Below are 26,467 nucleotides of genomic sequence, written 5' to 3' on the forward strand. Positions count from 1 at the left end.
AAGTTGTCGAAACCTCACCTGATTTCCTAAGACGTATCAGTGAGTTACTATATTTTTCACCTGTGACTTGTTAGGATTTGTAAGAATAATAAGGAATGAGCTATCTCAGAAAACAAACAATAAGTTCCGTAAAATGCAGAGGACTTCACTTTTTCCAGAAACAGCGCCACTCCATTTAATGTACGTGTCAGGTATTGCACCTCTGGCATTGAGTTACATAAATGAATATTGGGTTTATTATATCATTGTCCTTCGCAGAAAAAAATATTAAACTGACACAAATAAAAGAATTTTAATATTTTGCTAAATTTCTATCATCTGAACAATAAGCTGTTTCAGAATAAAACATATACGGCTTCAATAAAGCATCATGTGTCCGATTCATACGGTTCAGGCTGCAAGAATCTTCTCTCACGTTTCATTGATTAGTTGAAATAATGTTTTTATGCATTTGCTTTAACAGCTGCTGATTGGTATAAAGAGCTGATTATATAATGCATGCAGTTGATATTTTTCAGACTAAGTAATTGCCGATGGCTCTGCTGAGACTTCTTCTACTGGTGATACTTGGTATGACAGAATTTTCGTTTTCTTTGTGCCCACTGCCCACCTTTTCCATTTCAGGCTGAAATACATACAGTCATAGCCCAAAAGTGTTGGCATCCTTGAAATTGTTCCAGAAAATGAAATTTTTCTCCCAGAAAAAATACCATAATTACAAGTTTTGCTATACACTATTTCCTTTAGGTGTATTGGAACAACAAAAAAAATTTAAACAAACGGCAAATTGGACATTATTTCACAAAAAAATCCTTAAATAGGACAAACAAAATTGTTGGCACCCTCAACTTAATATTTGTTTGCACTATATAGAATAAATAACTGCAATCAATCGCTTTCTATAACCATCAACAAGCTTCTTACACCTCTCAACTGGAATTATGGATGACTCTTCTTTCACAAACTCTTCCAGGTCTCTCGTATGTGAAGGTGCCTTCTCCCAACAGAAATTGTACGATCTCTCTACATGTGATTAATGGGATTTAGATCTGGAATCTTTGCTGTCACTTCAGAACTCTCCAGCACTTTGTTTCCATCCATTTCTGGGGCCTTCTTATAGTATGTTTGGGGTCACTGTCCTGCTGGAAGACCCATGACCTAGGAAGCAAACACAGCTTTCTGACATGGGACACTACATTGCCACCCAAAATCCTTTTTTTTTAATTAAAGTAATTTTTATTGAAATTTTTAATACAAAAAGGAAAAACAAAGAAAACAACAACCCGCAATAGAGGTACATACACCTCTAACCCCGCTCTCCCCTTTCTCCCAGTTTACAACCCCAATGCAAACAATATTTTAATGGTAAAATGGTATAGCTGATTACATATAGTGCCGCTCTGAAAATTGTTACAACAGTACAAAGGAAGATAACAACAGGTTAGTATAAGTCTCAATTAAAGAGCTACATATCTGAAGTCTCCTTATTGTAAGCCAAATCAAATTATAATGTAATCATCTCTGTCAGAGTCAAATCTTGTTCCACCTTTATATCATCGTATCAGGATAGACCCAACCTGAACCTGGTCAGCTCTCTCGACGCAAGACCAGAATGATCAATCCAACATGCCCATATTTTTTCAAATTTGGAAATAGATTCTCTCTTGCGATATATACCTCTTTCCAAATTAACTAACCAGTTAATTTTAATTACACATTCTGCAATTGAGGGGGTTTGGTGGGAGATCCAATACTGGGCTATCAATTTTCTGGCCATAAAAAGCATTCTAGATACAGCTAACTTCCCGACCTCTTCTATTGGCAAGTCTTCTATATATCCTAGGATGCATACAAAGGGGGTTCTTCTCAGCTCAACCGAATATACTCTATTAATTATCCCTATTACTCCTCTCCAGAACGCTTAAAGATTTGGACACGACCATAACATGTGCAGTAGGGTGGCTGTGTTTGTTCGACACCTTGGACAAAGAGGAGCGGGCCTAACTCCAATATCGAACAAAAACTTGGGAGTGCGATAAACTTGATGAATTACGTATAAATGTGACAAACGATTTGCTTCTCCCAGCGAGAGTCCGGGAACTCTTTCTAATATTTCTGACCATAAATTGTCCTCAATAGGACCAATATCTTGCTCCCACCTCTCCTTCGCACGTACAGGATGATTCAGAAGCACCAAATGCAGTATGTCCCTACAGTATATAAATGAGAAATCATCCCAGCTGTTCCTGTGGATTTTTCAATACGCCGTATAATCTTATTCTGTGGCATAGGTTTTCCTGCAATGTAAATACTTGTAAAATTCAGAATTCTGGATCCCAAATTCCATACGCAAATAAGTAAAATCTCTAATTCTATCTCCCTCCAATATATGTTCAATTCTACGTATCCCTCTTCGGGCCCAGCTCTCAAAACCCTCCAAGCGGCTGAGATTAGAAAGGGTAGGGGTATTCCATATAGAAGTATGTTGAGACACCCCTTTGCCCAAGAGATAAATGAATCCCCCAGCCCAAATGTATGTAGTACAGCCCAGAGAAATTCCCACTCAACAGAATCAAATGCCTTGGCTGCATCAAGAGAGCAGACCACCCTGTCTCCCGAGTTGTCGGCCGGTAATTGTAAATTAAGATATAACCATCGAATATTTGATCTGGAGGGCATAAATCCAGATTGATCTGTATGGATTAGGGAAGATATCACTCTGGTGGCTAATACTTTGGCAATAATTTTAACATCTGTAGGCATCAGGCAATAAAGGATCTTTGTCTGGTTTAAGGATAACTACAACTAGAGCCTCCTGCATTGATGGGGGTAGAGAACCAGTCCCAGCCACCCCCTGAAAGGTCTTAAGGAGCTGGGGAAGTAAAACATCTCCAAACTTTTTATAAATCTCCGCAGGTATGCCATCTGAACCCGGTGATTTATTATTGGGCATAGATACAACCGCATCTTATAATTCTTCCAACTGTAATGGGCTATTTAAGTAAATCCTGTCCGTGTCTGAAAGTGTGGGCAATGAAATAATATCCATGTAAGACATTATTTGTTCTTTGTTAGATTGTAACTTAGAGCTGTAAAGCTCTTTATAAAATTCAGAGAAAATTGTTAAGATTTTGTCAGGACAATTAACCAATACTCCATTTTGATCCCTGAGTGCTCCAATAAATGAATTCCCCCTCTGTGCCCTAGAAATTACTGCTAAGAGGTGGCCTGCCTTCTCCCCTTCTTCAAAAAATCTGTGCTGTGAAAATAATATTTTGGTATTAGCTCTTTCTTTAATGTGAGAGTCATACCCCTTTTGTGCCTCCTTCTGGGGCGCCCGCCTGGGCAGTGGGGTACTCGGTAACAGGCCGGTATCTCAGAGGGAAGTGTCACAGTAGCGGTGACCCGGTCCGTGGCCCTGGGCGTCCATGTAAAAGGGGTGAAACGTGTGGCTGATTAAAGTTTATAAGTGGATGATACGTGACGCTACCTGTGGTGCTTGGCAATGAAGGGGTTAAGCCGACACTGCAGGCAGATCCTCTGGGACAGAAGGTATAAGGCAGCAAGATCTAATAGCTCCCCACAGGTAGAGCTGTAGTCCCAGGGCAGTAGAAATAGGTGTTGAGGAAGAGGGTGCAGTGTTAGGCACAGAGATGTAGCAGTGCTGAAGGGGTTGCAGGAAGAAGGCAATGACACAACAGGGTGCAATTTCCTTTACCTTTACTTTGCTTTGCAAGTGCAGTACAGGATCCAGATTACAGATGGAACAGAGGCTGGCCAGCCTGGAAGCAACTTAGGAATCTCTCTATGCAGATGGGTTGTGTAGTCTCCTTTCTAGCGCTTATTTGAGGTACATACAGTACTGAGTTACACTGAAGTTCCTCTTGCTTGCTCTCTTTTGGAACTCCCTCATATGGCATTTTACCATGATATATACAGTCATATGTTAAAGTTTGGGCAACCCTATTTCTGGATTCAAATGAGGTTTATTGTACTAACAGAAAATGTGCAATCTGCATTTAAACAAAATTTGACCGGTGCAAAAGTATGGGCACACTTATCATTTTCTTGATTTGAACACTCCTAACGACTTTTTACTGACTTCCTGAAGCACTAAATTGGTTTTGTAACCTCATTGAGCTTTGAACTTCATAGCCAGGTATATCAAATCATGAGAAAAGGTATTTAAGGTGGCCACTTCCTCAAAACAACTCTCAAATGATCTGAAAACAAAGATTATTCAACATAGCTTTTCAGGGGAAGGATACAAAAAGTTGTCTCAGAGATTTAACCTGTCAGTTTCCACTGTGAGGAACATAGTAAGGAAATGGAACAACACAGGTACAGTTCTTGTTAAGCCCAGAAGTGGCAGGCCAAGAAAAATATCAGAAATGCAGAGAAGAAGAATGGTGAGAACAGTCAAGGACAATCCACAGACCACCTCCAAAGACCTGCAGCATCATCTTGCTGCAGATGGTGTCACTGTGCATCGGTCAACAATACAGCGCACTTTGCACAAGGAGAAGCTGTATGGGAGAGTGATGCGAAAGAAGCCGTTTCTGCAAGCACGCCACAAACAGAGTCGCCTGAGGTATGCAAAAGCACATTTGGACAAGCCAGTTACATTTTGGAAGAAGGTCCTGTGGACTGATGAAACAAAGATAGAGTTGTTTGGTCATACAAAAAGGCGTTATGCATGGAGGCTAAAAAACACAGCATTCCAAGAAAAACACTTGCTACCCACAGTAAAATTTGGTGGAGGTTCCATCATGCTTTGGGGCTGTGTGGCCAATGCCGGCACCGGGAATCTTGTTAAAGTTGAGGGTCGCATGGATTCAACTCAGTATCAGCAGATTCTTGACAATAATGTGCAAGAATCAGTGACGAAGTTGAAGTTACGCGGGGGATGGATATTTCAGCAAGACAATGATCCAAAACACCGCTCCAAATCTACTCAGGCATTCATGCAGAGGAACAATTACAATGTTCTGGAATGGCCATCCCAGTCTCCAGACATGAATATCATTGAACATCTGTGGGATGATTTGAAGCGGGCTGTCCATGCTCGGCGACAATCAAACTTAACTGAACTGGAATTGTTTTGTAAACAGGAATGGTCACAAATACCTTCATCCAGGAACTCATTAATAGCTACAGGAAGTGACTAGAGGCTGTTATTTTTGCAAAAGGAGGATCTACAAAATATTAATGTCACTTTTATGTTGAGGTGCCCATACTTTTGCGGTCAAATTTTGTTTAAATGCAGATTGCACATTTTCTGTTAGTACAATAAACCTCATTTGAATCCAGAAATATAACTGAGTCCATCAGTTATTAGATATATGAAACTGAAATAGCTGTTGCAAAAGCCAAAATTGTTATAAAGAAAAAAGGTTAACATTAATAGGGGTGCCCAAACTTTAACATATGACTGTATGTTTTATAGGGTGGTGTTTTTTGCTGGACCATGTCACAGTGCGTTGTAGTTTTACCGGTGCATTTGGATTTTTACCATCTGCTCTCTGTTTATGGTTATCACATGAAGTAAATAATTGTAGTCCTTTTTGTATTTAATAAAATATCTTTATATCTAATGAAAATATGCAGCTTTGTGGTTATGGGTTATAGGTTCCATTGTTGTTTGTGTATTTCTCAGTATGGCAGACAGCTGTAGCCTTCTTCTTCTGGCTCACACGTTGCTGTTGTGCCTCTGAGTCTTATGTGGGAACAGAGCATTTACAGCTTCCTATTCCTCCGGTCATCCAATTTATGCATCCTCCTTTTCCTCTTTAGGACTTGTTCTCCTGGTGACAAGGGGACTGCTGGTGCATGTTGATTGTAGTTCTTTTCTTGTTTTTGTCTCGCCTGAGCTAGACTCTTTTCTACGCACTCTTGTACTCTACGGTACTGTTGCTGCTGCTCTATATCCCAGTCAGCATCTGGTGATGTCACTTCAGGTGTTAGGACTCCCATATCCAAATCAATAGGCAGCTTGCCAGGCCTCGCTCTCATTAGGTAGGCTGGAGTGCAGTTGGTGGAATTCACAGGAATGTGATTGTTGAGGTCTACCAGATCTGGCAACTTCTCTGGCCATATTCCTCTCCTCCAAAGGCAAGGTCTTCAGTAGATCGATCACCACCTGATTCATCTTTTCACACATGCCATTGGTCTGTGGATGGTACAACCGTACAAGTTACAGAATTCCTGGAACACTTCCGCCTCAAAGGCTGGACCTTGATCTGTAAGCACTCGCTTTGATCCTTGACAGGCACGACTACCAGGAATCTCGAGTAGTGGTCAACGATGGTAAGAGCATAAACGTAGCCTGAATGGCTTGGAACCAGCTTCACATGGTCCAGGGCGACCAACTCAAGTGGTTGTTTGGTTATTATTGGCTGCAAAGGAGCTCGCTGGCTGTTACGGTCCTTCCTGCGCAGGTTGCATTGTCCACAGTGGACTCCCGGCACCAATTTTCATTGGCCTTCCTCATACCAGCCCAGTAGAATCTCTCCCGGAGCAAGGACTCCAACTTCTTCCATCCGAAGTGTCCAGCTCTATTGTGGTATGCCTCCAAGACCATTGATGCCTCTCTCTTTGGGACTACCACTTGCCAGACCAACTCATGAGTGCGGGCATTGATACTCCTCCTACACAGCTTTCCCTCATAGATGAAAAGCCTGCCTCTTTCCTTCCACAACTGCTGGGTTTCTTCAGGAGCATCTGGATCTGGGCGTGAGTCAGCTTGTGACAGTAGCTCCTTTACCAGGCGGACTGCGGGGTCGCCATCCTGGGTTTCTGCCCAGTCATGATGAGGCAATGGATTTAGGGTGGCCTCTTTCATGATAGATCATCTGTTTCTCACTCCTTGGGCACGTTGGGCCGCAATTGGCCGGTGGAAGGCAGGTAATACTATTTCTTCGAGTGCCTCATGGTCTTCTCCTGCATCTGGCAGATTGGGCATTCTGGACAGCGCATCAGCATTGGCATTCTTGTGCCCCGCTCGGTACTTGATGGTAAATTCATAGTTAGACAGCCGGGCCATCCATTGCTGCTCCAGTGCGCCTAGCTTTGCAGTCTCCAAGTGAGTCAACGGGTTGTTGTCCGTGAAGACGGTAAACTTGGCTGAAGCTAGGTAATGCTTGAATCGTTCAGTCACAGCCCAGACTATGGTGAGGAACTCCAGTTTGAAGGAACTGTAGTTGTCAGGGTTCCTTTTAGTGGGACAAAGCTTCTTGCTGGTGTAGGAGATCACTCTTTCTTTGCCATTCTGTACCTGTGACAGTACTGCTCCCAGTCCCACGTTGCTGGCATCAGTATACAAAACAAATGATTGGTCATAATCTGGGTAGGCCAGCACTTCATCTCCTGTGAGAGCCATCTTCAGTCGAGTGAAGGACCTCTCCAATTCCTCATTCCATTCAAATGTAGGACTCTTCTTCCTTGCTTTCTTGGGCTGGCCCACCAGAAGATTTTGCATAGGCGTGGCTATCTCAGTGAAGCCTTTGATGAACCTTCGGTAGTAGCCTACCAACCTGAGGAATTGACGCACTTCATGGAGGTTGCTGGGATTCTGCCAGTCTCGGATGACAGTGACTTTGTCAGGATCTGGTGCCACTTCTTCTGCACTCACCACATGACTGAGGTACTGTACCTTGGGCTTCAGGAGGTGGCATTTGGATGGCTTCACCTTCAGGCTAAAGTTGGACAATGCTTCAAACACCTCAGCCAGGTGTTTCAGATGGTCTTCATAAGTCTTGGAGAAAACAATGACATCATCAAGGTACAGCAGGACTGTCTCAAAGTTCTTGTGTCCAAGACAGCACTCCATTAGCCAATGAAATGTCCCTGGGGCGGTGCAGGGCCCGAACGGCATGTAGGTGAACTCGCAGAGACCCATTGGTGTGGTAAACGCTGTTTTCTCCTTGTCTGCCTCTGCCACGCGAACCTGCCAATATCCACTAGTGAGATCTAAGGTGGAAAAATAGTTAGCAGTTTTAAGTGCAGCTAATGACTCTTCAATTCCGGTTAATGGGTAGGCATCCTTATGTGTAATGCTGTTAATTTTGCTGTAATCAACAATCAACACACATTCTCATGGTACCGTCTTTCTTTTTCACAAAGACTATTGGAGCTGCCCAGGGGCTACAACTGTCTATGATCACCCCAGCCTCCTTCATTTTCCGCAGCATACTTTTGGCACATTGATATTGTGTTGGGGGTATAGGCCGGTACCTTTCTTTAATGGGTGGATGATCTCCAGTGGGGATATGGTGTTGAACCCCTTTTGCCTTCCCAAAGTCTAGAGGGTGTTTACTGAATACCCGCTCATACTCATGAGTCACTCGGTAAACCCCACTCTTTTGGTATGAAGGGGTGGAGTCAGTTCCCACCTGCAGCTGCTGACACTACTCCTCCAGCTGCTTTACAGAGCCTTTGTCCTCCACCTGGTTGGATGAGACCAAGGGCTCTGCATCACATATTGCGTTGTTACTGACGGTAAGCAGCTTAGCAACTGTGGCATACCGAGGTATTGTGGCCTCCTCTTCCCCACAATTCAAGAGACGTACAGGCACTCTCCCTTTGCGGACATCGACTACCCCTCTGGCTGTCAGGACAGTGGGCCGGCTATCAGAGTACACTGGCTCTACCAATGCTTGGTAATCTTTTCCTCTGAGGTCTATGGCTGCCCGACACCAAATTAACATTTCACATCTGGGGGGTATCACAATGGAGAAAGGATCACTCACTCTGACGCTGCCAATTTCTCCGCCAGACAGTTCTACTTGCTGTCTTTGCATCAGGGCCTTGATCTCCTTCTGCACGACTCGTTGTTCACTGGAACCAGCAGTCTCAGCCACCTGTTGCAACAAAGCAATAACCTCGGCAAGACAATTTTCAATCACATTAGTACCTAAGGTCATCATTGCTCGTTTAAATGACAGAATCTTGAGATGTGGCCTGCCTTGCAGCAGCGACGACAGATGGGACGTCCATTATGGTCATAGCGATCGTTGTCTCTCCCTCGGCGTGGCGGGATCCTCTTCTTCCGTAGCCACAGGACATCCTCTGGACTGGAGGCCAGCTGGATCTTCTCCTTTGAGGACACCTGCATGGACTGCACAGTTTTGGCAAGTGCAGCCATACTTTTGGCAAGCTCTTGGACCTGAAGGCGCAGTTCTGTAGATGGATCATTATCCAGAGTCTGTGCATCAGCCCCCACAGGGCTGGGAGAGAAAGATGCTGCTTCTTGGTGGTATGTGATCGCTGGGCGCCTAGGGGGCACTGGAATGCTGACATTTGTTCATGCAGTCCCCGGATAGCCCTGTCTTTGAAGTTTGCAAAGTCTAGGTCAGGGTTTTGTAGGGCTATGATGCGCAGCTGTGCTCTGTGGGTACTGGATAGGAGTCCTTCAATAAACTGCTCCTTTAACAGTCTGTCTCTATCTTTCACACTGTCAGGGTCAATCTGCTTTATGGCTCGCAGCACCTCCTGCAGGTTAAGAGCATAGCACTGTCCTGCACTCTCTGCCTACACCCAAAGAATCTCATTTTTATTTCAGCTGCAGTGCGGGCATCAAAGGTGCTTCTTAGCTTAGCCAGGATCTTTTTAACAGTCTCTTCGTCAGTGTCCTGCCAGGCTTTTACTTCCCTTTGTGCCGCACCAGTTAGCTGCCCAATAAGGATGTTCACTTTTTGGTTTTCAGACAGAGGATACACCTCAAACAAACTGCACAGTCTCTCTTTAAATTCACTCAGAGTATGTGACTCTCTTGAGTACTGCGGTAATCAGGCCGCTCCTGGTATATAGGGCATGGACAGCGGCATTATGGGGACTGCTGCGGTGGGCACTGATTCTTGCGGTGCTCTGAAGGCAGCGCTGGCTGCTGGATTCTGCGGTGCCATTGGAGCCACATCTTCGCTGGCCCCTGCATCTTGCAGTGCTGTGGGGGGTGGCGTCCACCGCTGCATCTGCTCTTGTCTCAGACATTCTCCTCCCCCCTAGTTAATGTTTGGCCAGGCCCTGGGTTGCGCTGGCTTACCGGCTGCCACTCTGCAGGCTGGTTGATTGGGTGACACAGGCCTCTGCCCCTCACTTCCCGCGCGCTGGCCTCTTCCCACGCAGCACTTCACTTTTTTGTGCTTTTAGTCTGGCTCCACCCACGACGGCCCGCTTCTTTGGCTTCCCGCGTGCGCCAAGCAGCGGGGTAATGGTGGCAATTGCGCAAATAGTCTATGGCACACAACACAGTCTCTGGCACACAGGACCCGGGGGCACCGGGCTCCATAAATCCTGTTTGTGATGCCAAAATGGGTCGCCTGCCAGAGCAGTGGGGTACTCAGTAACAGGCCGGTATCTCAGAGGGAAGTGTCACAGTAGCAGTGACCCGGTCCGTGGCCCTGGGAGTCCATGTAAAAGGGGTGAAGCATGGCTGATTAAAGTTTATAAGTGGATGATACGTGACGCCACCTGTGGTGCTCGGCAATGAAGGGGTTAAGCCGACGCTGCAGGCAGATCCTCTGGGACAGGTGGTATAAGGCAGCAAGATGTAATAGCTCCCCACAGGTAGAGCTGTAGTCCCAGGGCAGTAGAAGTACGTGTTCAGGATTAGGGTGCAGTGTTGGGCACAGAGATGTAGCAGTGCTGAAGGGGTTGCAGGAAGAAGGCAATGACACAATAGGGTGCAATTTCCTTTACCTTTACTTTGCTGTGCAAGTGCAGTCCAGGATCCAGATTACAGATGGAACAGAGGCTGTCCAGCCTGGAAGCAACTTAGGAATCTCTCTATGCAGATGGGTTGTGTAGTCTCCTTTCTAGCGCTTATTTGAGGTACATACAGTACTGAGTTACACTGAAGTTCCTCTTGCTTGCTCTCTTTTGGAACTCCCTCGTATAGCAGACAGCTGTAGCCTTCTTCTTCTGGCTCACACGTTGCTGTTGTGCCTCCGAGTCTTATGTGGAAACAGAGCATTTACAGCTTCCTAATCCTCTGGTTTCTGCTGCAGGAACATCAGTATCCATACAACCTTGGAGACCGGACTCCAGATCATGCGCTACAGCTAGAAGTGAGCCCGAACTCTGCTCAATCTTCCAGCTCCTCTCCTCACGTCCACACACCTTTCCCTCCTCACACGAACTAACTAATTTCCCCTTCCTGGCCTCCAGAGAGCAGCCCTTCTCCCAGTTTTGGTTCAGAGCTCGCTCTGCTGGCCCGGAGTGGGAACTGTGCTGTGTGTTGTATTTAACTGATAGAGAGACCCTTCATTGCTTCCAAGCATGACATCACACTCCCTAGGAGGAAGGTAATGCCACTGTGGCGACCATACTCCTGGGGGCGCCACACTTCCACTCCAACAAATCTCGTAATTTCCCTGTAGATATGTATTTATGCTCTGCCGCCTGGACACGTTCCCTAAGAAATACTCCAAACTGAATAGATTTAGTCTTGGACCTGCTGACCCCCTGAACTAAAGTCCCCCTCAAACAGGCTTTCATAGCATCCCATATCATATTAAGCGATACTTCACCAGTATCATTTTCACGAAAATAATGTTTGAGGGCAAGCGAGGTCGGCTCTATGTCTACAATCTGTAACCAAAAAGGGTTGAATGACCACAAATTATGAGAAAGACTCAAACCTGGTAGGAGGTTAAGACTAGTTAGTATGGGAGAGTGATCAGATAGTATTCTGGGTAAGTATGCAATTATGTCCATCATGTGCAATATTTCTTCCGAACCCAGGACCAAGTCTATTCTAGATAGAGTATTATGCGTTTTAGAATAGCACGAGAACTGCTTTGACTCTCCACAGATCTAACAATGAGAGCTCTGCCACCATCTCCCCAAATCTAGAAATAGGGTGATGTAGGCTTGCATCCGCATTGTGCTTATCCAGATATGGGTGAACGATGTTATTAAAATCCCCCATGCACATCACCGGGTTGAACCCCTGGGGTCCTTCCAATAATACCAGCTATAATATTCATGACAGAATTATTAAAAGGGGGAGGAATATGTACTATTATCAATAACAATTCCGTATTAAAAACTTTACAGTGAATACATACATATCTACCGTCTTGATTTATTGTAGATGCAATCAATATAAAAGGGATAGACCTATGGACCAAAATACTGACTCCTCTAGAATAACCCGAATATGTTGAGTGATATCCAGAGCTCATCCATGCACGAGTCAAGAATGATATTTTATCTTGTTCCAGATGAGTCTCCTGTAGGCACACTATTGCAGGAAAATGGGGTCTAATATAATCCATAACTGCCACCCTTTTAGTAGCATCCCCCAGACCGCGAACATTCCATAAAAGAAAGTTGACTTTACCCATCATTACAGTGAGACAGATAAATGGAATAAACAAATATGACTATCAGGTGGATTCCACCTGTTCTGGCATCTGAGAGCAGCACTAAGATCAGCAGCACATAAAAGTTATGAAAAAGAAAAACCTCAGTTAGAACAGCCACTACCATACCCCTTCCCACCCTTACCCACCCTGCAAACTGCAACCGCAACATGACAAAAAAGTCAATGTAAGAGCACCAGTTCATCCTGAAGCCGAAGAATGAAGCCAAGCCTACAGCTCTGAAAACGGAAAATGAAGTAATATGAAATTTAAAGAGATCCACCGGGACTGAATAATGGATAACAAAGTGGACAATCCACTGGGTCATAGTGGTTATGTTATAGTGACGATGGCCGAACTAATGATCCTAGATGACACATGCCATAACAAATATATTTCAGCATCGCTGTTCTTGTCTAAGCCGTTGCTGATTCGTGTCCAGCCGATGTGAAGCATCTTTACGATTTTCAAAACAGAATGTTTCATTCCAAGCTACCACTCTGAGCCTAGCCGGATACAGCATAGAGTATGAAACTTGGAGGTTCCTCAGGCGCCTTTTCACATTCGTAAATTGAGCTCTCAATTTGGATATTTCAACGGAGTAATCAGGAAAAAATGATATTCTGTGGCCATCTACCATTATAGAATCTTTATTTCTGGCCGCCCACAGGTCTTTGTAGTGGAGTAATTTCATTAAAACTGGCCTTGGGGGAGCTCCCGGTGGAAGGGGTCTGGTAGGAACCCTATGGGCTCGTTCCACAGCATAAAGTGGGGACAGGACCTCAGCATCAAAAATTTGGTGAATCCATTTCTCAAAGAATTCAGTGGGATTAGTTCCTTCTGTTATCTCCGGCACTCCAATAACTCTTACATTATTTCTTCTTAGTCTGTTTTCCAAGTCATCAACAGAGCTGACAGCTGCTGCTCGTGTCTGCGGGAAACTTGCGATATCTGTGGTACTTTATCCTCAAGGTCAGTAATCCTCCCTTCTGATGCTGCCATGCGATCATTAACTTCCTGGAGGCCCTGCCTCATGCCAGAGATTTCCTCTTTAATTTGACCTATTTGAGTACTGATGGATGACATGGCAGTGCCATAATGATTTGCGGCAGTTAGGATGTCCTCCAGTGTAGGCTCTGTACTCTGTTGGAATGTGGCTGAGATTGCAGGATTGTCCTGTGTACAGGAATGCAGTGGATGGGAGCTAGCACTACTCCCCCCATTCTCTCTAATGGCATCTTAGGAGTTAACCTGAGTGGAGTCAGATTTCTCCTGCAGCTGTTTATATGGGGCCTGGAAGCTCTTCTCTGATCCCCTGGCTACTCTGCCAGCCTCTCCACTGCATGTAAGGCTGCAGCCCTGCCTGCTTGGATACCTGTAGTAGACTCTGCAGCGCCAGCTTGGAAGGCTTCTGGTTTTCCCGCCGCTGCCACCTTTGACTTTTTATTTGCTCCTCCGTCCACAAAACCGTCTTCTGTGGGTACCAATGCAAGCAGGATAATCTTGGAAGTTATGAGGCTGTAAATCAACGCTGTTATGGCCCAGTGGAGTTAAGGATAAGCTATAGTTCCCAGAGCGCTCCCTCCCTATGTCTGCTCTCATCCTCAGCCAGGCCACGCCCCCATAAGCGTGCCACCTAAAATCCTTTGTTAATCTTCAGATTTCATCATGCCTTACACACAGTCAAGGTCCCCAGTGCCAGAAGCAGCAAAGCAACCCCAAAACATCTGTGAACCTCCACCATATTTGACTGTATGTACTGTGTTTTTTTATTTGTATTCCTCATTCTGCTTTTGTAAACAGTATAATGCTGTGATTTACCAAAAACCTGTATTTTCTTCTCATCTGTTCACAAGATACTTTCCCATAAGGATTTTGGCTTACTCACGTACATTTTGGCAAACTTCATTCTAGCTTTTTAATGTCTGTGTCAGTAGTAGGGTCCTCCAGGATCTCCTGGTATAGCGTTTCATTTAATTCCCATGTGGACAGATAGTTTGTGCTGACACTGATGCCCCATGAGTCTGCAGAACTTGCATTTCTTTGGAACTTAGTTGGACCTGCTTATCCAAAATTCAGACTATCCTGCGTTGTAACCTTTCATCAATTGTTATCTGACGTCCACGTCCAGGGAGATTAGCTACAGTGCCATGGGTTATAAGCTTCTTGATTATTTTGTGCACCATGGAAAAAGGAACATCAAGATCTCTGGTGATGGACTTGTAAACTTGAGATTGTTGATATTTTTCAACAATATTCATTCTCAAGTTTTAAGACAGTTCTCTTCTCCTCTTTATGTTCTCAATGCTTAGTGTGGCACACATAGACACACAATGGAAACATTGAGTCAACTTCTCCCCATTTTATCTGGTTTCAGGTGTGATTTTCATATTGGCCATACCTGTTACTTGCCACAGGTGAGTTTCAATGGGTATCACATGCTTAAAACAAAGTTATTTACCTACAATTTAAGAAAGGTGCTAACAATTTTGTCTGGATCATTTTTGTGATTTTGTGAGAAATTATGTTCAACTTGCCTTTTTTTCTCTGTTTTTGTGCTGCTCCAATACACACAAAGGAAATAAACTTGAGTATAACAAAACATGTGTCATTGCAATAATTTTATGGGAAATACTTCATTTTCTTGAACAATTTCAAGGATGCTAACACTTTTGGCCATGAATGTATAACAACTACTTGGTGTCCACAAATTGGCACATATAGCATAGACATCTCATTACATAGTATCAACAAATCAAGTGGTGCCTCATTTTTACTGCAAAACAATGCTTTGTACTAAGGAGGAGTAACACCCCTGAAGAGATGTCTGCAGGTGGATGATGGACTTAGATAATGTCCCTTGATATTCCAAGGCTTGTTAAAGGGTCAGACATTAATTTTAAGGGAAGAAGCCAATTTTGAGCTAACAATTTATATTCTAATACTGGCATTTATTTCTAGATTGTGTAATATATTAAACATGTGCCCCACTTTACAAACTCGAGTCCTTGGTGCAGATTATGACACCACCAACAATTGAATTGTCCCTTTATATGGATGTCTTCTATTTTCATACTGTGATCCAAAAAGTTTATGAGTAACTTAGAAAATATCAGTGACCTCAGCTGGGTGACAGTGAGCATGAAAAAAGTAAAACAAAAAAAAAAAAACCCTAATCTGTAACTTTTGCATTTCCACAGTTCTGCCATGTCTGAGCCAGAGACCACCAATATGTTCAGGTAAGGAGAATTTATTCAGGAAATAATGCATGAACTTGGGGAACACACATACCATGCACATACACTGCATACTGCACACACAGACCTAAATAAATATACGTATATAGATACACACAGATATACACCATGCTCACTTACATGCACTCCTTACAAATATGTATATACACACACATGTACATAGACACATAGAATATATGCTTTACATACATACACACACATATAAATGTAAAAAAAAACCTTCCTTCTTACCCCAAATGGGGTTGGGCTTTGCTGTCCTTTCTCATCCTCAGGTCATCTACCAGAGGCCTGGGAGTTTGAGGTTTCTGCACAGGATCTTAGTTGTTCTCAGCATTGCGCTTTTCTGGACAGAGAGCTCAGATGTTGCTCTTGGGATCTGTGGTAGTCATTCTTCCAACTTAAGGGGTCACTGCTCCAAGTGCTCCTATCACCACTGGAATCACTGCTGCCTTCACCTTCCACATCTTCTCGAGTTCTCCTTTGAGGCCATGGTATTTCTCCAGCTACTCATATTCCTTCTTTCTGATGTTGCTGTCACTTGGTACTGCCACATCTATTATCATTGCTGTCTTCTGATCCTTGTCTACTATGACAATGTCTAGTTGGTTAGCCCTCACCTGCTTATCCGTCTGGATCTTGAAGTCCCACAGGATTTTAGCCCTTTCATTCTTCACCACTTTTACTGGGGTCTCCCACCTGGACTTAGGGGGACTTAGCCCATATGCTGTGCAGATGTTCCTGCATACAATTCCTGCTATGTGGTTGTGGCGTTCATTATACGCTGTTCCTGCTTGCATTTTGCATCCTGCCACTATGTGTTGGATGGTTTCTGAGGTTTCGTTGCTTAGTCTGCACCTTGAGTCTTGTCTTTTGTGGTAGATTCCTGCTTCTATGGATCTTGTCCTTAGTGCTTGCTCTTGTGCCGCTATGATTAATGCCTCTGTGCTGTCTCAGAGTCCAGCTTTCTCCAGCCATTGCTAGGGTTTTTCTGTGTCAGCCACCTCCATTATCTGTTGATGGTACATCCTATGCAGCGTCTTGTCTTGCCATGGCGCGTCATGTTCCTGTTCCTCCTTCCAGATCTGTTGTTGCTGCTGCATCTCATCTTTTGGTGCCATTTTTCAAATGTATTCCTGGATACACCTTGTTTCATCCGTGATGGTGGATTGGATGCTTATCAAGCCATGACCACCCTCCATTCTGGTGGTATACAATCTTTGGGTGCTAAACTTAGAGTGGAGACCTCCATGCATTGTGAGGAGCATTTGTGTCTTCACATCTGCAGCTTCCATCTCTTCTTTTGGCCAGCACACTATGCCGGCAGGGTATCTGATAACTGGTAGGGCATATGTATTGATGGCGCAAATTTTATTCTTCCCAATGAACTAGCTCTTCAAGACCTGTCTTACCCTTTGATGGTATTTGGATGTTGCTGCTTTCCTTGCCTCCTCATCGTGGTTACCGTATCCCTATGGGATGCTGAGGTACTTGTAGCATGTGTGTATATCTGCTATGTGCCCTGCTGGTAATTCCACTCCATAGGTCTTGACTATCTTGCCTCTCTTTATTACCAACTGGCCGCACTTCTCCAGTCCGTAGGACATCCCGATGTCTTCACTGTAGATCCTCGTCAGGTGGATCAGTGAATTGATGTCTAGTTTGTTTTTCGCATACAGCTTGAGGTCATCCATGTAGAGGAGGTGGCTGATGGTGCTTCCACTCTTGAACTTGTATCAATAGCCATACTCTGTAATTATCTGACTGAGGGGGTTCAAGCCTAGGCAGAACAGCAATGGGGACAGTTCATCACCTTGGTATATGCTGCATTTGATGGTCACTTGTGCTAGTTGTCTTGAGTTGACTTTCAATGGTGTTCTCCATAGCCCCATTGAGTTTCTGAATGCAGATGGGTTACTTTCAATCTTCCATTGAAAGGCCTGGAACTAGAGGAAAGGGAATGGCCAGTCCCACCTAGCTCTTGCAGTCATTCCTAAAACCTGGCCCTAAAATCCGTGCCCATTAAGGAATCTCTCAGCACTATATGTGCTCTCTGGGTTTCAAATCATTGAGGCTAGGCACCTCGGTGACACATTATCTCTAACCAGGACTTATCCAGCCATACAACATATTTTTATCTCTACAGAAACACAGTTATATTGAACATGCATAAGGGTATAAACACCTCAACAATATTGGTTGTCTCCATAAACCAAATTTTATGCTGAAGCACAATAGGGAAGATATGTTTTTATTTAACTGGAAAATGTCACGTGGACCCATCCTGTGTGACGCGACTCGCAGGCCGGTAACTATAAACAACAAGACGCGGCACGTGGTACAGTCCTGTGTGACACGGCCCGCAGGCCAGTAACTAAAACAACAAGACAAGGGGAAGGGAAAACAGTTACAATGGTGGGCCCTGCGATAGGGAAAGGGGACGTGGAGACCTCCTGCACTCCCCTGAGTCAGTGTCCCTAACACTCCTGACGTTCCCTATGCTGGTTCTGCACCTGGTGCCGCTCAGGATACCTGTCACCCTAGCACACCCTACACCTATCCCTTGCTAGGGAGCTGGGTGGCACAGACACTGGACCCACCGCTGTACTAATACACACGAAGAGAAAACACAAACAGGGAAACACCACTTAGCTTTACTCTGTTGCACTTGCTCCTGGCAACAGAGTCCACCACCAGAATACAGCTCTCCTCCTGAAACGCTGCCACCAAGCTCTGTCAGAGCTGCAAGGAAATCCCCTATGACTCCTTCCACACCAGGGCTAAGCCAGTGCTGCAAGGAACGTTCTCCAGCTCCTTTCTCCACCAAGGATGGTTGAAATGAATACTATCACCAACGGTGATTGCAACACCTGTGACTCTTTTATAGCAGAGCCAGCAATCACACCTGCATCATAAACATGTGCAATTAACTAAAGAAACAGAGTGCAATGACGCTCACCACCACTGGGGAGCAAATTTAGAACAAAAGACACCACAGTGCGATAATCCTAATGGCCACTGGGGGCAAAAATCAAACCTAAGCACAGAAAAAAAAGTTTACCTGTGCTTTATATCAGTCCTGATCTAGCATGGATCATGACAGAAAATTATTGTAGGAAAATTGTGAAGAGTAGCTCATACGGTGTAAGAATAAACAAACAAAAGAAATGAAGTTGAAATTATAAAAAAAAAGTCACAAAGACTGTAAAGTAGAAATCTTTGCAGTGCTTATTTTGCAACTTTTTTAGTTTCCTCTTTTCTCAAAACTTGTGATGGCAAATTTGACCCTTTTTCTAACTCTACAGGTCTTTATTGCTTACCGCACAGTACTCTCAGAAATGGATATTGTGATGAAATCTGTGAAGCTCCCAAGCAGCCGTGTCTTGAAAAGAGAACTCAGAACTGCTTTTGTGACAGTGGATTTGTCCGAGATCCCAATTCGGGTCAATGTATTTTGAAGGATCAATGTCCATATTAAATATCTGACACAATAAAGGGCACAGCTGTGTCCTGAGATACAATTATTATCTGTTTCTGTGATCTCACACTTTTCTAGAAAAGTAAATTAGAATTAAATGGGAATGAAAACAAAAATTAAAAATTAAATCTTCTCTGATCATAAAACTCGCACCCCCCCCCCAAAAAAAAAAAAAAATCTTATTGAAATCATTCATTGTTCATCGAGGTAATCGGCAGCCTGTTAACTCTGAAGATTAACGTGAAATGAGTGTGATTATGATCTTTTGTTTGTGATAATCCTTCATGGTAGATGAACCTTTGTGCTCCTAGCTGTCTATTACAGAAAAATAATGTGGCCGAATTTCTGCTGTAGCGAGTTACCTTACAGCCAGGTACAGGAAAAATGGAATGGAGGTACCACTACACCAAAACTAGTTGAGACATTTAAGGTGCTTAACAACTATGGACTAAGAAAAATAAACCTGGATCTCAGAATGTGGTGACACAAAAATGATTTTTATCGCATAAAACGTTTTTTTATTCAATCAAACCAATTAAATGGAAATGAGTGAATCAACTTGATGAGAAACAAGTTGGCATTGATTTTTTGGGAATTAATTGAACTTGACAAATTTTAACAATTTGCGATCACATTAGCATGAATCCCATCAATTGTCCATTGCCATTTTATACATTGCATGACGTTGGTATTGTCAAGTTGCTCCCAGCCGGGGGAGGCGGGACCCACCCACAACCCCGCACCCCCCACCCAAACACAAATTAATCCCATACGCCGCAACATAAAACCAAAGGCCAAAGGTTTCTTTTGGAATTTATACGGCCACAGCAGCCTTTTAGTAAACAAACAACATTAACAATAAAGTATTATAAATAACATAGATACAGTAACTTGACCCCGGAGGAGGAGTCCTTGAAGCCACAAGATCTAGGTGAATCGACCCCAAAATGCTGTGGACAGAACCCCACATATTACTCCCAGCCGTTACCCCACAGGCTCGGGAGCACCAACCACCGACACGTCTGTCCACTAGGCAACTAGGGGATCCGCACTCTTTACGGAACTCCCCATCCACCTTTCACCAGATCACCACCACCAACTTATAAACAGAGGAGACCCTATACAGTGAATCTCCAAAAACCAAATTTCCAAACGACTCCAAGGACTCCCCCCCTTTCAAAAACCGCCACAACGAGGGACCTTGAACACCTCAAGGGCCCGAGACCCCCCGAACACGCCAAGCAATGGCCCGCTCAATGCCTTCCTGAAGACCAAGAGTCCAAATATCGGAGCCGACCCCATTCAAATGGACCCCATCCGCCAACCAAAAATCACCTTCACCCCTTTCAAGATCAAAGTGACGCACAGCCACACCCCCGTTTCTTACCACAAAGGAAGACACCGCCCTGTTAACTTTAATCCTGGCCTTGTTGACCTTTACCAGGGACCTCATGGAACGCCACCTCCTGCGTGGAACTATTTCGGACCACACAATGGTGACCCCCCGATATAACAACCACAACCGCAAACAATCCTGCTTGATGTCCTTTATAAGTTCCCGAAAAGGCCTCACCGCCAAATCATTGCCCCCCACATGAAGAACAAGAATGTCCGGTGCGCGATCCAACTGGGCACACACGTGAATTTCCTGTAAAACCCTCCGCCATTCCATCCCCCGGAAGCCGAGCCACCGCACCACCGCCGTGCTCCTGGGGAAGCCCAGTTGTCTGCCTTCATGTCGAACATCAGCTCTCAAAGCTCCCCAATGAACGAAGGAGTGCCCAAAAATCCAAACAGCAAAGGTTCGACACCTGAAACAAAAAAGGATGAGTGCTAACAACACAAATGACGACTAAGGCCTAACGTAACTCCGATATCGGTCAGACTTCCAACCACCAATGCGCCATATAGCAGCCGGATCCAAACCCCCCACTGCCGCTTCCGTCGCCGCCCCTATCCTGAAAGAATGAGGAGCAAAGCGAGAGTCATCCAGGCCCAGCCACCGAACGGACTTCTTAAAAACGGCACCAAACTGATATCTGGACAAACTACCGCTGTCAAGATGACACAAGAGAGACCCAGACAAGCTGGGATGCAAGTCCCAAAAATTCCTCAAGCACTGAACAGGGCACATTGCAGAACCAGGCACCTTCCCCAACACCACCCAGCGACCTCTTCCCGACTGATCCGTCTTGGAACGTCGCAACCAAAATTCAACCCCGCCCGAAGTCAATACAACATCCCTGGCCAATAACCCCCCTGCCAATTTCTTACTGGAAGAAACAAGTTCACCAACACGTAAAGCCCCAAAAAAATGCGAACGAAAAAGCCAAGCGAAACAACAAGACCTCGTAACGCGTAGAACATACGGACTCCAGCGTGAGATCCAATTGCTCCAATAAATTGAAGGATACCGGCCTCCTCAAATCCCCCTTGCTTCGGCCCCGACGAAAACCCTTCGCCGCCTGTTTGACTAAAAACGTCTTTGTCAAATCTTGACAACCACGCAAGTGAAAACCAAAGGACAGGCTGACCAAAATGCGAGAAACTTTTGCACACGACCAACCCTCGACGGAGCCGCGCCCCAACCAGGCCAACAACATCCCTTCTTGATCCTGCCCAAAACCATCGACCAGACCAGCTGCAACAACTTCCTCCCACATCCGCCACACTGCCTGGTAAGCCTCCCAAGTTTTAGGCGCCAAGGAAGCTTCGATCAGCGACTCTGCGGCCCGTAAGCCAGGTTCCACAATTCCTCGGGACAAGCTAAACCCTCGACCTCCGCTTCTGGCGCCAACGAGCGGAAACGATCCCACTGCGAACGAGAGAGAGAGTCAGCTATGTCGTTCTTGGCTCCAGGAACATGAGACGCAGTCACATGTGCATTCAAGGACAAGCATAGCAAAACCAACTGTTGCAACACTCGAACGACTGGAGGCGACGACGCGGTAAGACCGTTAATCGCACTCACAATGCCCATGTTGTCACAATTGAAACGGAAGCGCCGATCGCGAAACTCGGACCCCCACAAATGAACGGCCACAAGGATCGGAAAAATCTCCAACAACGTAATGTTACGCACCAAACCGATCGCGAACCACTCATCGGGCCAACGAGACGCGCACCACTGTCCTCTGAAGTAAGCACCGAAGCCTACACCGCCAGCAGCATCCGTGAACAATTCCAAGACATCATTCCCAACGACGTCTGACATCACCAAAGAGCGGCCATTGTAGCCGACCAAAAAAGACTCCCATACCGCCAAATCAGCCCTGAGATCCGACGACAATCTGATGAAATGATGGGGGGCCTGAATCCCTGCAGTAGCGCTGGCCAGCCTACGTGAAAAAACTCGCCCCATCGGCATCACCCGACACGCAAAATTCAACTTCCCCAGCACTGACTGGAGGTCACGCAACGATATCTTCTTCAAACGACGCGCACGAACCACTTCCGCCCGCAAATCCACCAACTTATCCTCAGGTAGCCTGAACTCCCACGCAACAGTATCAATCACAATCCCCAGAAAACGCAGGCACATAGCGGGGCCCTCTGTTTTACCGGGCGCCAACGGCACGCCAAATCGCTCAGCAACCCATTCAATAGCCTGGAGAATTCTCTGACAACGCAATGAATCTGCGGGACCGACGCACAGACGCAAATAATGGATAACTGAGTCCCAACCGGAAACCTCCCGAACGAACCACTCCAGAAAAGAACTAAATGCCTCAAAATATGCGCAGGACAATGAGCAACCCATTGGCAAGCACCTGTCCACGAAAAACTTGCCGTCCCAAATACAACCCAGCAGCCTCATGCTGTTCGGATGAACCGGTAATAAGCGAAACGCAGCTTCAATGTCGGTCTTAGCCAGAAGCGCCCCCCGACCACAGCTCCGCACCCACCGAGCAGCCTCATCAAACGACGAGTAGACCACTGAACAAATCTCCGGATCAATCCCATCATTGACCGACCTCCCACGAGGAAACGACAAGTGCTGAATAAGCCCACCCAAGCCGCCAACGGAGTTGCCGCAAGAAAACCCCGCTCCAAGCGCGACAACAAATTCCGCACGTCCCCTAACATGTTAACTACACCCCCTCCAACCCCAGTACCATCCGCCGGGGAACCCACACCCGCCAAAGAGGAAGACAAAACAGTAGACATAGAGGCATACTCACCGGGCTGCGAGGGGGTTGTGGGCCCTCCAGCCGAACGACTAGGATCCGCGGATGAATGTCCACCTGTTCTTGTAGCGAAGCTGGCGCCGCTGGACTGGCGCTGACACTGAGGACTCTCTCCCGGAGGATCAGGGGTGCAGGACCCGAAACCCGGGGTGGATCCCGCTAGCCAATCTCCTGGCGACCACGCTGCCTGGGTCGCCGCGTCATGGGTCCTGGATCCCCCACCATCTGACCCTGCTGTAACGGCCCCCGGTGATGACGCATGTGGCCCCAGAGCGCGCCACCTGCCGCCGTCTGATGGGGTGGAAGCCACAGGCCCTGCCGCTCTGCAGGCTGCTGCATCCCTGCTGCAGGACCTCCTGTCATGCCGCCCCGCGTGAGAGGCAGACCACGGTGCGGGCACCCCCCCGCCGCAGTCCCCCGACCCCCCAAAAGTCCCCCTCCCGGTGAGGGGTGAGGTGCTGGGCCCTGCCGCCTGGCAGGCCGCCGTCCCGGGGCTGCCCGACCGCGAACCGGAGGAGAGAGCAGGCTGTGACGCTGGGGCGCCGTCACCACAGCCCCCCCGATGCCTGTGTGGAGCTGCGCCGCCCTGCGCGTGTCCGCCCCGCCCCCTGCAGAGAGCGAGCCGCAGGGCCTCGCCGGGCTTGCGGATTCCTCCCAAGCCGGGGCCCGCTATTGCGGGGAGCGCGTGGCGCCCGGCTTGGAGGGTCCCGGGAGGGGCTCCTACGCCATCGGGAGGCCCGGGGAGCCGAGTCAGGGGAGAGCCGCTCGGGAAGCCTCACCCTTCTGGTCCGTAGCTCTCTCCTCCCCGGCTGTGTCGCCTGCACGGTGGTCCCAGGCGAGATAGAGGCCAGCTGCGCCGCCAAACAGCCAGGAGGCTGCGACATGGATGCCTGCCGGAGACACTCCAAGGCCCGATCCACGGCCGACATGGTGGCTGGTGACAAGCTGCAGGTAAGAGCGGGAACAGAGAGGGAGGAAGGCCCACTGCACCCCCTTTTAAATGTGCAACGCTCCCATTCCCCGAAGACGCTCCCCCCACCCTCACCTTCCAACCCCCCGTCATGTTTGGCCTCCGCCCACGCCTCTTCTGTAGGGGAGGGGGAGGCTCAGCTCCGGCCATTGCTGAAGATTAGATCAGCCAGAGAAGGACCACATGACTTCAGGCTTCACCATATTACCATGTAACCATCACATCACATTGTATAATGCAGTCAATCATGAGGGACTGTCATAGCCTGTATAGAAAACAAAGCACGAAATGCAGCAGCCGTTTTACTGCCTCAGTTGCCATTTGCCATTTTATACCTTGCAGAAGATTAGATCAGCCAGGGAAGGACCACATGGCCTGAGGCTTCACCATAGTACCATGTAACCATAATATCACATTTATAGTGCAGCCAATCATGAGGGACTGTCAAAGCCTGTATAAAAACCAAAGCAAGAAATGGAGCAGACGTTTTATCTCCTCAATTAATCATGGCTATTTTACACATTGCAGATCATCACATCAGCCAGAGAAGGACCAAAAAACTTCAGGCTTCACCATAATACCATGCAACTGTGGCTCCATCAGGAGCATGGCCGCCACAGTGGCTTTGCCTTCCTCCAGGGAGGGTAATGCCAGGCTTGGAGGCAATGACGGGTCCCTCTCGCAGTCAATCTATGCATGCAACACAGTTCCACTCCAGGCCAGCAGGGGGAGTTCTGAACCGGAATTAAGGGGAGGAGTGCTCGCTGAGGGCCAAGAGGAAGGAGTGGTGAGTTAGTCTGCGGAGGGTGAAGTGTGCAGACGTGTGGAAGGAGCGCTGAGATAGAGCTGAGAGGAAAAGCTCATCTCCCTGGTCTCCACGGCTGTATGGATGGACACTGATGGTCCTACGACACCAGAGGAGTAGAAGGCTGTAAATGCAATACTCCCATCTAAGACTTGAGGGAACAACAGCAACACGGATAGTGAGCCGGGACTTAGGAGTGAGGAGTCCCTGGAACAGGCTACAGTTGTCTGCCGTACAAGTAGAGTTCTTAGGAACATCTGACAGGAGGAACTTCAGTGTAACTCAGTACTGGAGATCCCTTAAGTAAGCGCTAGGAAGGAGACTGCACAGCCCATCTGTTGAGAGAGAATCCCTGAGTTGCTTCCAGGCTAGCCTGCTCCGTTACCATCTGTAATCAGGACCCTGGACTGCGGTTATCAAGTAAAGGTACAGAAATTACACCCCGCTGTGTCTTGTCTGCTTCCTACCTTTCCGGCACCGCTACATCCCCGTGCCAACCACATCTACACTGCCCTGGGACTACAGCTTCACCTGTGGGGAGCTTTTACATCTCTGCTGCACCATACCATCAGTCCCAGCGGATCTGCATGCAGCGTCGGCTTAACACCTCCCTTGCCGAACGGCCACGGGTGGCGTCATGAACTATTCATCTAACTATATTCCACCATTCCCATTTTCCCCATTACTTGGGCACCCAGGGCCACAGTCTGGGTCACTGCTGCTGTGACACATCCCACTGATACCGGCCCGGTACCGACCCAACTTGGCGTCACAAACAGGATTACGGAGCCCAGTACCCCCGGGTCCTGTGTGCCATAGACTGTGTTGGTGTAAAAGACTGAGTGTGAAATTGGCGCCAATTTCCGCCATTGCCGCACTGCTTGACGCGCGCAGGAACCAAAAGAGGCGGGCCTTCGTGGGCGGAGCCTAACAGAGCGCGAAGAAGTGAAGTGCCGCGCGGGAAGAGAGGACAGCGCGCGAGAAGGGGAGGAGCTGAGGCCTACAGCCCAGAGCGTCGGGCCTGCGAAGCGGCCGCCGGCGAGCTCATACAACCCCCGGCCCTGGCTAACGTTAACTAGGGGGGAAGAGAATGTCCGCGCCACACAGCAGTGCAGCAGCGGACGCGGTTGCCAATCCCGCAGCACCGCAAGGAGGAGCGCCCGCCACAGCGGTCCCCATAATGCCGCTGTCCATGCCCTACATACTGGGAGCGGCCTGGCTACCTCAGTACTCGGATGAGTCACACACCCTGAGTGAATTTAAAGAGAGACAAGGTGATGCAGAGGCGGACGCCGCCGCCAACCCCGCAGCACCGCAAGGAGGAGCGCCTGCTGCGGTGGTCCCCATCATGCCGCTGTCTATGCCCTACATACCGGGAGCGGCCTGGCAAACGCAGTACTCGGGTGAGTCA

At 47.0% G+C, this 26,467-nt stretch overlaps 2 long non-coding RNA genes across 2 annotated transcripts in view; one reads left to right on the plus strand and one right to left on the minus strand.

Annotated features, from left to right (window-relative positions):
• The window catches only part of LOC141085250 (uncharacterized), a 69,194-nt gene that overhangs the window by 33,242 nt on the left and 9,485 nt on the right, over positions 1 to 26,467 (minus strand). The gene's annotated exons all lie outside the window — the stretch shown is intronic.
• On the plus strand, positions 404 to 19,137 carry LOC141085251 (uncharacterized). The gene is made up of 3 exons (XR_012231248.1): positions 404 to 570; positions 15,563 to 15,601; positions 18,922 to 19,137. It is a non-coding gene; the product is annotated as an uncharacterized lncRNA (long non-coding RNA).

The sequence above is a fragment of the Dendrobates tinctorius genome, unplaced genomic scaffold (genome assembly GCF_039654945.1).
Source record: "Dendrobates tinctorius isolate UK_male_01 unplaced genomic scaffold, ASM3965494v1 ptg000028l, whole genome shotgun sequence".
Lineage (NCBI taxonomy): Eukaryota > Metazoa > Chordata > Amphibia > Anura > Dendrobatidae > Dendrobates > Dendrobates tinctorius.